At 53.5% G+C, this 17,553-nt stretch overlaps 1 protein-coding gene across 2 annotated transcripts in view; it reads right to left on the reverse strand.

Annotated features, from left to right (window-relative positions):
- The window catches only part of LOC106612835 (septin-4), an 83,615-nt gene that overhangs the window by 30,308 nt on the left and 35,754 nt on the right, over nucleotides 1-17,553 (reverse strand). Inside the window, exon 1 of one of the 2 annotated variants that reach the window (XM_014214402.2) lies at nucleotides 3,198-3,333. The exons of the other annotated variant lie outside the window; for it this stretch is intronic. The gene's annotated coding sequence lies outside the window, so the exon portion shown is untranslated. Of the gene's footprint in view, nucleotides 1-3,197; nucleotides 3,334-17,553 lie in introns of those variants that run through there. 2 annotated transcript variants of the gene reach the window in all.

Below are 17,553 nucleotides of genomic sequence, written 5' to 3' on the forward strand. Positions count from 1 at the left end.
GGACTAATTCAGACCTGGGACACCAGGTGAGCGCAATTAACTACCAGGTAGAAACAAAAATCTGAAGTGTTTTGGCCCTCCAGGACCAGAATAGAACAGCCCTCCTATAGACAATGTTGGAAACAGCCTGTGTTATGAAAATTCATGTAATAATATTAGGGTTGGGCCGATATGATTAAATCGAATATTGTGATATTTAACATTGATGACATATTGTGAAGTGCAAGACGATTTATCTTGATGTGCAAGACTATAATCCATTTTAACTTTACAAATCAAAAACAGTGCAGTTTTATCAGTTAGGCTGTATCAAGATGTTGAAAATTAAGTCTAAATGAATTAACTAAGCCATATTTTGTTTCGCAAAATAATAAAAAATTGCACAGTCTAATGATTTAGTCATTAAAGGCACAAAACAATTGTCTTAGATATCGCAATATTTTTAGTAGCATATCATAGAAGAGGTCACCCTAAATATTGCCAAACCCTAAATAATATAGCAGTACTTGAGCATAATTTAAAATGAAAACCATTTCCTTTCACAGGAAGACTGAACGTCCCTTGGGATTTGGGTTAACAGTCACAGAAAGTAGAAGTGTTAAATACACTTAATGTTAGGTTCTCTCTCAGGATGGGTCCTCAGTCTCAGCCTGTTTGGGATGCCTGCCTTCTAAAGAGCCAGAGGAAACAGTCTTCATACAGTGAACAACACTGTATTTCCTCATATAGTAGACGAAGTAAGGCCAGAGAAATCAAAGCATGACCAAAAGACCACAGAACCCTCCAGGTAGATTCAGATTGGCTCAGCAAGCAGAACGGGCAGCCGTGCACATGCCAGCCTGTGAACTTGGACTGGGTGCACAGACTGAGTTTGTCCCTCTCTGCATGTCTCAATTGGCAAGTTCCAATGTGAGGACATACTTGGTTTGGAGATGAAAGCGATTTGGCGTTAGTGATTCTTGCCTTTGCTCAGCTCATAAGACAACACCTGAACACTACAGCCAAGTAGTAGAGATGTGCACAGTCTTGAACGCGCACACACACACACACACACACTTCCCCCGGATAAGAACGGGGCTGAACAAAAACAGACGCTGAGATAAGAGAACATGTAAAGCTCAGTCTCTGCCTCTCCAAACACCGCCATAACAGCTTCTCCCTGAATAGCTCGATGACTCACACCAACAGCCATTAGCTCAGAGCATTTCATAGAAATACTAAACAAGTGCTAATAATGATATGCTCATCCATAACAGAAAAATGAATGTTCTCAATGGGCTGAATAGCTCGATGACTAGGCTAACACCAGCTTATGTAGCGGATTTCTAATTACACAATATTCAGGTGCTCCATTTAGCGCAGTAGTTTAACATGCAGTCATGGACCCATTAACATATTAGACTCATCCAAATCTGGATCCAATAACTGATAGGTTAAGTATAAAAGGCGTGACATCTTGTTTTGAACCGGTCACTCATCCTCTCTGCCCTCCAGCCAGCTCCCTCCTGGGTCATCTGCCTAGCGACTGAGCGTTCACGGTTCATCTCCCAGGTGACCGGGGACTATGTCCATAACGATATGAGTGACGTTCCTCAGCCTGTGATGAGGCTGTTAGAGTCTATGATTGACAGGTCAGACATTACACGTACGCACACTTGTGTGATTGACAGGTCAGACACCACAAGCTATATCCCCCCTGGCGACAGCCATTATGAAGCTGTTAGCATAATAAGCAACAGGCCTCTAGTCTAATCCTCCCCTGACCTTTATGTAGTCACAGACCTGTACTACAGACTCCAGGCTCAGACCTGTACTACAGACTCAGACCTGTACTACAGACCTGTACTACAGACCTGTACTACAGACCTGTACTACAGACCTGTACTACAGACTCCAGGGTCTTTGACTTAAGACAGAGCAGTGGCATTTCAGCTGTTACGTCAGATGCTAAAGATCTCAGGGTATTGGCCTGCTAAGCCTTTACTCATAACATCTGGAGTCTGGGCTTCACCTGAGACTAACCAACTGGAACATTATCCCAAGCTTATGGACCTAGCCAGCAGTCAATAGATTGTTAAAGTCATGCTCATATATGTTGACTGGCCAAGCAATATCCTGCCCTGTACCCAGAGGAGTATGCATGCCTGGTTCGTTTTCTATGTGCATTCTTCAGACATTCCTGAACTTGCAAATTGATATAATGCTAATTGTAATTTGGCATACTACTTTTGTGCTACTTCTGGGCAACTGTTACCCACAGTAGGCGGGTGGGGTATCTTTGGCCTGGCCGGGTCTTTAATATGGACCAAGGCTAATTGTCCACTTCCTCTCCTAATCTCTCCTTCCGTCCAGTTCTCCTCATCAGCCCATAAGAGCAGCAGTAAACAATAAACACTGATCTATAGTAGACCACTCCTCTAACATCAGAGACCAAATACACAAAAAGCCATATGGAAAAAAATGTGCAAAGAATGCATGCCAACCAGCACACTAGCAGAAAAACACCTTACACTTGAAACGATGTACAACTGATACAGGCTTTATAGACGACACTTGAAGGCTTGGTATCACTGTAGTGGTCATGAATGTACGTACAATTCCCCCACGCACACACCCTCAAGAGTACCAATTTACCAACTCCTGCACTACAAGGTTCATAATCCATTCTCCTCACCCAACCCTTAACCTCCAAACACCTTACCAACAGCCATCAGACTGCCATATAACAATCAGGCGCAAACTAACAACGTCCCTTTGACCTTAGTTGCAGCAAGGGGGTAGCCTACTTTTTAAAACAAGTACCCACAACACACAGACTGACCAGTCATAACATGACACGGGCAGCCAGGTACGGTTCTATGGTCCTGTTCCCTGCTGATAGTCAGGCTGAATGAATCACACACAGCAGTTAAACAGATGTCTAGCCAGACTACCAGACATCTTCCCAGCTGATAGGTCAGAGCTAGCGTTGTCTCATGCCCTCTAAAATAAAAAGAAGCAGGTTAAATTGCAGCAGCACCCAGCCCCTCCTCCTATGTAGCCTAGCTTCCCTCTCCCTTGCCAACAGAACACAGACAATAGGCTGGTACTTACCATGCTGCAGACTGCCAAAGCTCACACACACACACACACACACACAGTGCTTCAGTCTCTGATAGGGACAGTGAGCCGCTCCAGGAATCTTCTGCATCGCTTACCTAGTCTATCATGAGCGAGAACGTGCACACAGCCCCCAAACTCACAGGTACAGACTTGCAGAGAGACGTCCTGTAGGAAATCGAGAGAAGGAAAGAGAGAGAGAGCGAGAAGGAAAGAGAGAGAGCGAGAAGGAAAGAGAAGGAAAGAGAGAGAGCGAGAAGGAAAGAGAAGGAAAGAGAGAGAGCGAGAAGGAAAGAAGGAAAGAGAGAGAGCGAGAAGGAAAGAGAAGGAAAGAGAGAGAGCGAGAAGGAAAGAGAAGGAAAAGAGAGAGCGAGAACGAGAACGAGAGAGAACGAGAACGAGAACGAGAAGGAAAGAGAACGAGAAGGAAAGAGAACGAGAAGGAAAGAGAACGAGAAGGAAAGAGAACGAGAAGGAAAGAGAACGAGAAGGAAAGAGAACTCTGGGATGAGGGATCAAGCTTGCCCCAGTACAATAGACTTCAGGAAATGCCATCAGGAGCTGGGAATAAACTCCAGGCAGAGTGTAGAGCAGACTGAGGATGTGGCTACGGATACAGGGAAGGAGAGAGAGGGGATACCAGAGGGTCTGTCTGAGGAAACTACACACATAAAAGCCCCCAATAACTTCAGGGTCAAATTCTAGACACCGTCCTTCTACATCTGCATTACTTGCTGTTTGGGGTTTTAGGCTGGGTTTCTGTACAGCACTTTGTGACATCTGCTGATGTAAAAAGGGCTTTATAAATCTATTTGATTGATTAATGGATTGATCTCAGTGAATAATCCTGACATATCCACATTTAGATCAATGCTTGATTTGTGGGAAAGTTCAAGGTATGCATGAGTATTTACAGGTTAGGATTCAACCCCTTAGTGTGGAAAGTCAGTCGCAGATGTCCAATGATTTTCAGGTTGACTCTTTAATCCAACACAGAACAGTTACCTACAGACAGGAGTGGACAGGGATGCTACCATGTAATCACCGGCTGAGTTGAAAGATCTGGTTAAACTATGGCACTGCAATCCTTGAAATGGATGTGGATTGAAGGCTAATGTTTTTGGTCTTCAAAGTGGTGTTTTGAGGACCGGGGTCACCAGACACTGCTAATACATCACACTCAGCATGGACTACTGTGGTCGTCACCTCACCTCCAGTTTGTTTGTTGAGCTAACTGGTCTGGTACATCAGAGGCCCTGTTTGGGTACATGATGGTATTTACTCAGTGTCTCTCGCTCACACACACACGCGCACGCCTCTCTCGCTCACACACACACGCGCACGCCTCTCTCGCTCACACACGCGCGCCTCTCTCGCTCACACACGCGCGCCTCTCTCGCTCACACACGCGCGCCTCTCTCGCTCACACACGCGCGCCTCTCTCGCTCACACGCGCGCCTCTCTCGCTCACACACGCGCGCCTCTCTCGCTCACACACACGCGCACGCCTCTCTCGCTCACACACACGCGCACGCCTCTCTCGCTCACACACGCGCGCCTCTCTCGCTCACACGCGCGCCTCTCTCGCTCACACACGCGCGCCTCTCTCGCTCACACACGCGCGCCTCTCTCGCTCACACACGCGCGCCTCTCTCGCTCACACACGCGCGCCTCTCTCGCTCACACACGCGCGCCTCTCTCGCTCACACGCGCGCCTCTCTCGCTACACACGCGCGCCTCTCTCGCTCACACGCGCGCCTCTCTCGCTCACACGCGCGCCTCTCTCGCTCACACGCGCGCCTCTCTCGCTCACACGCGCGCCTCTCTCGCTCACACGCGCGCCTCTCTCGCTCACACACACACGCGCGCCTCTCTCGCTCACACACACACACGCGCGCCTCTCTCGCTCACACACACACGCGCCTCTCTCGCTCACACACACGCGCGCCTCTCTCGCTCACACACACGCGCCTCTCTCGCTTACACACACACGCGCGCCTCTCTCGCTCACACACACACACACGCGCCTCTCTCAAGCACACACACACACACGCGCCTCTCTCGCTACACACACACGCGCCTCTCTCGCACACACACACACGCGCCTCTCTCGCTTACACACACACACGCGCCTCTCTCGCACACACACACACACACACACCTCTCTCGCTTACACACACTCCTCTCTCGCTTACACACACACACACGCGCCTCTCTCGCTTACACACACACGCGCCTCTCTCGCTTACACACACACACGCGCCTCTCTCGCTTACACACACACGCGCGCCTCTCTCGCTTACACACACACGCACGCCTCTCTCGCTTACACACACACGCGCCTCTCTCGCTTACACACACGCACGCGCCTCTCTCGCTTACACACACGCACGTGCCTCTCTCGCTTACACACACACGCGCCTCTCTCGCTTACACACACACGCGCCTCTCTCGCTTACACACACCTCTCGCAACACACACACACACGTCTCTCTCGCTACACACACACGCGCCTCTCTCGCTTACACACACCTCTCGCTTACACACACACACGCCTCTCTCGCTTACACACACACGCCTCTCTCGCAACACACACACGCCTCTCTCGCACACACACACGCCTCTCTCGCTTGAACACACGCACACACAACCTCAATCGCTACACACACACACACACACACACACACACACACACACACCTCTCTCGCTTACACACGCGCCTCTCTCGCTTACACACGCACGCGCCTCTCTCGCTTACACACACACACACACACGCCTCTCTCGCCACACACACACACACACACACACACACGTCTCTCTCGCACACACACACACACGCCTCTCTCGCTTACACACACACACACACGCCTCTCTCGCTTACACACACACACGCCTCTCTCGCTTACACACACCTCTCGCTTACACACACACACACACCTACGCCTCTCGCTCACACACACACCTACGCCTCTCGCTTACACACACACACACACGCCTCTCGCTTACACACACGCGTCTCTCGCTTACACACACGCTTACACACACGCGCCTCTCTCGCTCACACACACACACACCTCTCTCGCTTACACACACACGCCTCTCTCGCTTACACACACACGCCTCTCTCGCTTACACACACACGCCTCTCTCGCTTACACACACACACGCGTCTCTCGCTTACACACACACGCGTCTCTCGCTTACACACACACGCGCCTCTCTCGCTTACACACACACGCGCGCCTCTCTCGCTTACACACACACACACACACACACACACACACGTCTCTCTAAACACACACACGTCTCTCTAAACACACACACACACACACACACGTCTCTCTAAACACACACACGCCTCGCTAAACACACACACACGCCTCGCTAAACACACACACACGCCTCGCAAACACACACACACGCCGCTAAACACACACACACACGCCTCGCAAACACACACACGCCTCGCAAACACACACACGCCTCGCTCGGCTCACACACACGCCTCGCTCGCTCACACACACACACACACGTCTCTCGCTCACACACACTCACACACACACACGCGCCTCTCTCAACACACACACACACACGTCTCTCTAAACACACACACACACACGTCTCTCTAAACACACACACACGCCGTCACACACGTCTCTCTACACACACACGTCTCTCTACACACACACGTCTCTCTAAACACACACACACGCCTCGCTAAACACACACACACGCCTCGCTCGCTTACACACACACGCCTCGCTCGCTTACACACACACGCCTCGCTCGCTCACACACACGCCTCGCTCGCTCACACACACGCCTCGCTCGCTCACACACACACACGTCTCTCGCTCACACACACACACGTCTCTCGCTCACACACACTCACACACACACGCGCCTCTCTCGCTTACACACACACACACACGTCTCTCTCGCTTACACACACACACACGTCTCTCTCGCTTACACACACACGCCGTCACACACGCCTCTCTCGCTTACACACACACACACCTACGCCTCTCGCATACACACACGCGTCTCTCTCTCGCTTAAACACACACCTCTCTCGCTTACACACACACACGCCTACACACACGTCTCTCTCGCTCACACACACGTCTCTCTCGCTCACACACCTCTCTCGCTTACACACACACACGCCTCTCTCGCTTACACACACACACGCCTCTCTCGCTAACACACACGCCTCTCTACACACACACACACGCCTACACACACGTCTCTCTCGCTCACACACACGTCTCTCTCGCTCACACACCTCTCTCGCTAACACACACACGCCTCTCTCGCTTACACACACACGCCTCGCTAAACACACACACACACGCCTCGCGCTCAAACACACACACGCCTCGCTAAACACACACACGCCTCGCTATACACACACACGCCTCGCTACACACACACACGCCTGCTACACACACACGCTACGCACACACACACACACACACACACACACACACGTCTCTCTCGCTTACACACACACGTCTCTCGCTTACACACACACACGCCTCTCTCGCTTACACACACACACGTCTCTCTCGCTTACACACACACACACGTCTCTCTCGCTTACACACACACGCCTTCACACACGCCTCTCTCGCACACACACACACACACACCTACGCCTCTCGCATACACACACGCGTCTCTCTCTCGCTTAAACACACACACACCTCTCTCGCTTACACACACACACACACACACACACCTACGCCTCTCGCTCACACACACACCTACGCCTCTCGCTTACACACACGTCTCTCGCTTACACACACACGCCTCTCGCTTACACACACGCGTCTCTCGCTTACACACGCTTACACACACGCGCCTCTCTCGCTCACACACACACGCGCCTCTCTCGCACACATGCCTCTCTCGCACACACACACACACCTCTCTCGCTTACACACACACACACCTCTCTCGCTTACACACACACACGCGCCTCTCTCGCTTACACACACACGCGCCTCTCTCGCTTACACACACACACGCACCTCTATCGCTTACACACACACACACGTCTCTCTCGCTCACACACACACACACGTCTCTCTCGCTCACACACACACACACACGTCTCTCTCGCTCACACACACGTCTCTCTCGCTCACACACACACACACACGTCTCTCACTTACACACGTCTCTCTCGCTTACACACACACACACACACAAACACGTCTCTCTCGCTTACACACACACACACGTCTCTCTCGCTCACACGTCTCTCTCGCTCACACGTCTCTCTCGCTCACACACACACACACACACACGTCTCTCTCGCTCACACACACACACACACACACACGTCTCTCTCGCTTACACACACGTCTCTCTCGCTTACACACACACGCCTCGCTCGCTTACACACACACGCCTCGCTACACACACACACACACACACACACGTCTCTCTCGCTACACACACGCCTCTCTCGCTTACACACACGCGTCTCTCGCTTACACACACGCGTCTCTCGCTTACACACACGCGTCTCTCGCTTACACACACGCGCCTCTCTCGCTTACACACACACGCCTTCACACACGCCTCTCTCGCTTACACACACACACACACCTCTCTCGCTTACACACACACACACCTACGCCTCTCGCTTACACACACGCGTCTCTCGCTTACACACGCTTACACACACGCGCCTCTCTCGCTCACACATACACGCGCCTCTCTCGCTCACACACACACGCGCCTCTCTCGCACACACACACACGCGCCTCTCTCGCTTACACACACACACACGTGCCTCTCTCGCTTACACACACGCGTCTCTCTCGCTTACACACACGCGTCTCTCTCGCTTACACACACGCGTCTCTCTCGCTTACACACACACACCTCTCTCGCTTACACACACACACGCCTCTCTCGCTTACACACACGCCTCTCTCGCTCACACACACACACACGTCTCTCTCGCTCACACACACACACGCCTCTCTCGCTCACACACACACACACACGTCTCTCTCGCTCGCAAACACACACACACACACGTCTCTCTCGCTCTCACACACACACACGTCTCTCTCTCGCAAACACACACACACACACGTCTCTCTCGCTCTCACACACACACACGTCTCTCTCTCGCACACACACACGTCTCTCTCGCTACACACACACACATCCCTCTCGCTCACACACGTCTCTCTCGCTCACACACACACACACACACACACACACACACACGTGTCTCTCTCGCTCACACACGTCTCTCTCGCTCACACACACACACACGTCTCTCGCACACACACACACGTCTCTCGCACACACACGTCTCTCGCACACACACACACACACACACACACACACGTCTCTCTCGCTTACACACACACGCCGTCACACACGCCTCTCTCGCTTACACACACACACACCTACGCCTCTCGCATACACACACGCGTCTCTCTCTCGCTTAAACACACACACCTCTCTCGCTTACACACACACACCTACGCCTCTCGCTTACACACACGCGTCTCTCGCTTACACACGCTTACACACACGCGCCTCTCTCGCTCACACACACGCGCCTCTCTCGCACACACACACACACACACACACACACACACCTCTCTCGCTTACACACACACGCGTCTCTCTCGCTACACACACACACACGCCTCTCTCGCTTACACACACACGCGCCTCTCTCGCACACACGCCTCTCTCGCTTACACACACACGCGCCTCTCTCGCTTACGCTCACACACGCCTCTCTCGCTCACACACGTCTCTCTCGCTCACACACGTCTCTCTCGCTCACACACGTCTCTCTCGCTCACACACGTCTCTCTCGCTCACACACGTCTCTCTCGCTCACACACGTCTCTCTCGCTCACACACGTCTCTCTCGCTCACACACACACACACGTGTCTCTCTCGCTCACACACGTGTCTCTCTCGCTTACACACACACACGCCTCTCTCGCTTACACACACGCCTCTCTCGCTACACACACACGCCTACACACACGTCTCTTTCGGGCTCACACACACACACGTCTCTCTCGCTCACACACCTCTCTCGCCACACACACACACACGCCTCTCTAAACACACACACACGCCTCTCTAAACACACACACGCCTCGCTCTCACACACACACACGCCTCGCTCGCAAACACACACACACACGCCTCGCTTAAACACACACACACACGCCTCGCTCGCTACACACACACACACGCCTCGCTGCTAAACACACACACGCCTGGCATAAACACACACACGCCTCGCTCTACACACACACACACACACACACACACGTCTCTCTCGCAACACACACACGTCTCTCGCTTACACACACACACGCCTCTCTCGCTACACACACACACGTCTCTCTCGCACACACACACGCCTTCACACACGCCTCTCTCGCTTACACACACACACACACCTACGCCTCTCGCATACACACACACGTCTCTCTCTCGCTTAAACACACACACACCTCTCTCGCACACACACACACACACACACACCTACGCCTCTCGCACACACACACCTACGCCTCTACGCTTACACACACGTCTCTCGCTTACACACACACGCCTCTCGCTTACACACACGCGCCTCTCTCGCTCACACACACACGCGCCTCTCTCGCACACACACACACACCTCTCTCGCACACACACACACGCGCCTCTCTCACACACACACACACGCGCCTCTCTAAGCACACACACACACGCGCCTCTCTCGACACACACACACACGCGCCTCTCTCGCTTACACACACACACGCCGCCTCTCTCGCTACACACACACGCACCTCTCTACACACACACACACACACGTCTCTCTCGCTCACACACACACACACACACACACAAACGTCTCTCTCGCTCACACACACACACAAACGTCTCTCACTTACACACGTCTCTCTCGCACACACACACACAAACACGTCTCTCTCGCTAACACACACACACACGTCTCTCTCACACACACACACACGTCTCTCTCGCTCACACACACACACACGTCTCTCTCGCTCACACGTCTCTCTCGCTCACACACACACACACACGTGTCTCTGTCGCTCACACACACACACACACACGTCTCTCGCTTACACACACACACACGCACCTCTCTCGCTTACACACACACACGCCTCTCTCGCTCACACACACACGTCTCTCTCGCTCACACACCTCTCTCGCTCACACACACGTCTCTCTCGCTCACACACACACACACACACACACACACACACGTCTCTCTCGCTCACACACACACACACGTCTCTCTCGCTCACACGTCTCTCTCGCTCACGTCTCTCTCGCTCACACGTCTCTCTCGCTCACACGTCTCTCTCGCTCACACGTCTCTCTCGCTCACACACACACACACACGTCTCTCTCGCTCACACACACACACACGTCTCTCTACACACACACACGTCTCTCTGAACACACACACACGCCTCGCTAAACACACACACACGCCTCGCTTACACACACACACGCCTCGCTACACACACACACACACACACACACACACGTCTCTCTAACACACACACGCGTCTCTACGCACACACACGCGCTCTCTCTAAACACACACACACGCCTTCACACACGCCTCTCTAAACACACACACACACACAACTCTCTACGCACACACACACACACCTACGCCTCTCAGCCACCCACACGTCTCTCGCCACACACGCTTACACACACGCGCCTCTCTCGCTCACACATACACGCGCCTCTCTCGCTCACACACACGCGCCTCTCTCGCTCACACACACGCGCCTCTCTCGCACACACACACACACGCCTCTCTCGCTTACACACACACACACGTGCCTCTCTCGCTTACACACACGCGTCTCTCTCGCTCACACACACACCTCTCTCGCACACACACACACACGCCTCTCTCGCCACACACACACACACACACACACGTCTCTCTCGCTCACACACACACACACACGTCTCTCTCGCTCACACACACACACACGTCTCTCTCGCTCACACACACACACACACACACACGTCTCTCTCGCTCGCAAACACACACACACGTCTCTCTCGCTCTCACACACACACACGTCTCTCTCTCTCGCAAACACACACACACACGTCTCTCTCGCTCTCACACACACACACACGTCTCTCTCTCGCACACACACACGTCTCTCTCGCTCACACACACACACACATCCCTCTCGCTCACACACGTCTCTCTCGCTCACACACACACACACACACACACACACACACACACGTGTCTCTCTCGCTCACACACACACACGTCTCTCGCACACACACACACACACGTCTCTCGCACACACACGTCTCTCGCACACACACGTCTCTCGCACACACACACACACACACGTCTCTCTCGCTTACACACACACACACACGTCTCTCTCGCTACACACACACACACACGTCTCTCTCGCTCACACACACACACACGTCTCTCTCGCTCACACACACGTCTCTCTCGCTTACACACACACACGCGTCTCTCTCGCTCACACACCTCTCTCGCTCACACACACACACACACACACACGTCTCTCTCGCTTACACACACACGTCTCTCTCGCTTACACACACACACGCCTCTCTCGCTTACACACACACACACGCCTACACACACACACACGTCTCTCTCGCTCACACACACACACGTCTCTCTCTAACACACACACGCGTCTCTCTCGACACACACACACACACACACGTCTCTCTCGCACACACACACACGTCTCTCTCGCACACACACACACACGTCTCTCTCGCTTACACACACACACACACACCGTCTCTCGCTACACACACACACACACACGTCTCTCTACACACACACACACACACACGTCTCTCTCGCACACACACACACGTCTCTCAACACACACACACACACACACGTCTCCCTCACTTACACACACACACACACACACACACACACACACGTCTCTCTCGCTCACACCTCTCGCTCACACACACACACACACACACACACACCTCTCTCGCCACACACACACACGTCTCTCTCGCTCACACACACACACGTCTCTCTCGCTTACACACACACGCGTCTCTCTCGCTTACACACACACACACACACACGTCTCTCTCGCTTACACACACACACAAGTCTCTCTCGCTACACACACACACACAAAGTCTCTCTACACACACACACACACACACACACGCGTCTCTCTCGCTACACACACACACACACGTCTCTCTCGCTTACACACACACACACACGTCTCTCTCGCTTACACACACACACGTCTCTCTCGCACACACACACACACGTCTCCCTCACTTACACACACACACACACACACACACACACGTCTCTCTCGCTCACACCCCTCTCGCTCACACACACACACACACACACACACACCTCTCTCGCTTACACATACACACACGTCTCTCTCGCTCACACACACGTCTCTCTCGCTCACACACACACACACACGTCTCTCTCGCTCACACACGTCTCTCTCGCTCACACACACACAAGTCTCTCGCTCACACACACACACACACAAGTCTCTCTCGCTTACACACACACACACACACACACACGTCTCTCTCGCTTACACACACACGTCTCTCTCGCTTACACACACACACGTCTCTCTCGCTTACACACACACGTCTCTCTCGCTCACACACACACGTCTCTCTCGCTCCACACACGTCTCTCTCGCTCACACACGTCTCTCTCGCTCACACACGTCTCTCTCGCTCACACACGTCTCTCTCGCTCACACACGTCTCTCTCGCTCACACACGTCTCTCTCGCTACACACGTCTCTCTCGCTCACACACGTCTCTCTCGCTCACACACACACACACACGTCTCTCTCGCTCACACACACACACACACACGTCTCTCTCGCTCACACACACACACACACACACACACGTCTCTCTCGCTCACACACACGTCTCTCTCGCTCACACACACACACACACACACACGTCTCTCTCGCTCACACACACACACACCTCTCTCGCTCACACACACACACACACACACACACCTCTCTCGCTTACACACGCCTCTCGCTTACACACGCCTCTCGCTTACACACACACGCCTACACACACACACGTCTCTCTCACTTACACACACACACACACACGTCTCTCTCGCTCACACACACACACGTCTCTCTCGCTCACACACACACACACGTCTCTCTCGCTCACACACACACACACACACGTCTCTCTCGCTCACACACGTCTCTCTCGCTTACACACACACCTCTCTCGCTTACACACACACACACACCTACGCCTCTCGCTACACACACGCGTCTCTCGCTTACACACGCGCGCCTCTCTCGCTCACACATACACGCGCCTCTCTCGCTCACACACACACGCGCCTCTCTCGCACACGTCTCTCTCGCACACACACACACCTCTCTCGCTTACACACACACACACACGCGCCTCTCTCACTTACACACGTCTCTCTCGCTCACACACGCCTCTCGCTCACACACACACTAACGCCTACACACACACACGTCTCTCTCACTTACACACACACACACGTCTCTCTCGCTCACACACACACACACACGTCTCTCTCGCTCACACACGTCTCGCTCACACACACACACACACACACACACACACACACGTCTCTCTCGCTTACACACACGTCTCTCTCGCTCACACACACACACACACACCGTCTCTCTCGCTCGCACACACACACACACGTCTCTCTCGCTCACACACACACACACACGTCTCTCGCTCGCACACACACCCACACACGTCTCTCTCGCTCGCACACACACACACACGTCTCTCTCGCTGCACACACACACACACGTCTCTCTCGCTCGCACACACACACACGTCTCTCTCGCTCGCACACACACACACGTCTCTCTCGCTCGCACACACACACGTCTCTCTCGCTCGCACACACACACACACACGTCTCTCTCGCTCGCACACACACACACACACGTCTCTCTCGCTCACACACACACACACCTCTCTCGCTCACACACACACACACCTCTCGCTCACACACACACACGCCTCTCTCGCTCACACACACACACGCCTCGCTCGCTCACACACACACACGCCTCGCTCGCTCACACACACACACGCCTCGCTCGCTCACACACACACGCCTCTCTAAACACACACACACACACGCCTCTCTCGCACACACACACACACACACACACACACGTCTCTCTCGCCCGCACACACACGCCTTCACACACGCCTCTCTCGCTACACACACACACACACACACACACACCTACGCCTCTCGCATACACACACGCGTCTCTCTCTCTCGCTTACACACACACCTCTCTCGCTTACACACACACACACCTACGCCTCTCGCTTACACACACGCGTCTCTCGCTTACACACGCTTACACACACGCGCCTCTCTCGCTCACACATACACGCGCCTCTCTCGCTCACACACACACGCGCCTCTCTCGCACACGTCTCTCTCGCTCACACACACACACACACACGTGTCTCTCTCGCTCACACACACACACACACACGTCTCTCTCGCTTACACACACGTCTCTCTCGCTCACACACACACACACACACACGTCTCTCTCGCTCACACACGTCTCTCTCGCTTACACACACGCCTCTCTCGCTCACACACACGCCTCTCTCGCTTACACACACACGCCTCTCTCGCTCACACACACACGCGTCTCTCTCGCTCACACACACACACACGTCTCTCTCGCGTCTCTCTCGCTCACACACACACACCTCTCGCTCACACACACACCTCTCGCTCACACACACACACGTCTCTCTCGCTCACACACACACACACACGTCTCTCTCGCTCACACACACACACACACACGTCTCTCTACACACACACACACACACACGTCTCCTCGCATTACACACACGTCTCTCTCGCTCACACACACGTCTCTCTCGCTCACACACACACACACACACGTCTCTCTCGCTCACACACACACGTCTCTCTCGCTCACACACGTCTCTCTCGCTCACACACACACACACGTCTCTCTCGCTCACACACACACACACACGTCTCTCTCGCTCACACACACACACGTCTCTCTCGCTACACACACACACACACACACGTCTCTCTCGCTTACACACACACACGTCTCTCTCGCTACACACACACACACACACGTCTCTCTCACACACACACACACACGTCTCTCTCACACACACACACACACACACACGTCTCTCTCGTACACACACACACGTCTCTCTCGCTTACACACACGTCTCTCTCGCTTACACACACACACACGTCTCTCTCGCTTACACACACACACACACGTCTCTCTCGCTTACACACACACACACGTCTCTCTCGCTTACACACACACACGTCTCTCTCGCTTACACACGCCTCTCGCTTACACACACACACACGCCTACACACACACACACCTCTCGCTTACACACACATACACGTCTCGCTCGCTCACACGTCTCCCTCACACACACACACACACACACACACACACACGTCTCCCTCACTTACACACACACGTCTCTCTCGCTTACACACGCCTCTCGCTTACACACACACACGCCTACACGTCTCTCTACACACACACACACACGTCTCTCTACACACACACACACGTCTCTACACACACACACACACACGCCTCTGAACACACACACACACGCCTCTCGCTTACACACGCCTCGCTAACACACACACGCCTCTCGCTTACACACGCCTCTCGCTTACACACGCCTCTACACACACACACACACACACGCCTACACACACCTCTCGCTTACACACACACACGTCTCCTCGCTCACACACACACACACACACACACACACACACACGCTCTCTCGCTCACACACACACACACACACACGTCTCTCTCGCTCACACACACACGTCTCTCTCGCTCACACACACACACACACACACGTCTCTCTCGCTCACACACACACACGTCGCTCTCGCTCACACACACACACGTCGCTCTCGCTCACACACACACACACGTCTCTCTCGCTCACACACACACGTCTCTCTCGCTTGCACACACACACACACGGCTCTCTCGCTTGCACACACACACACGTCTCTCTCGCTCGCACACACACGTCTCTCTCGCTTACACACGCCTCTCGCTTACACACACGCCTACACACACACACACGTCTCTCTCGCTTACACACACACACACACACCTCTCTCGCTACACACACACACACACACACCTCTCTCGACACACACACACCTCTCGCACACACACACACACACGTCTCTCTCGCTCACACACACACACACACACACGTCTCTCTCGCTCACACACACACACACACACACGTCTCTCTCGCTCACAC

This window comes from Salmo salar, chromosome ssa09 (assembly GCF_905237065.1).
Source record: "Salmo salar chromosome ssa09, Ssal_v3.1, whole genome shotgun sequence".
NCBI lineage: Eukaryota > Metazoa > Chordata > Actinopteri > Salmoniformes > Salmonidae > Salmo > Salmo salar.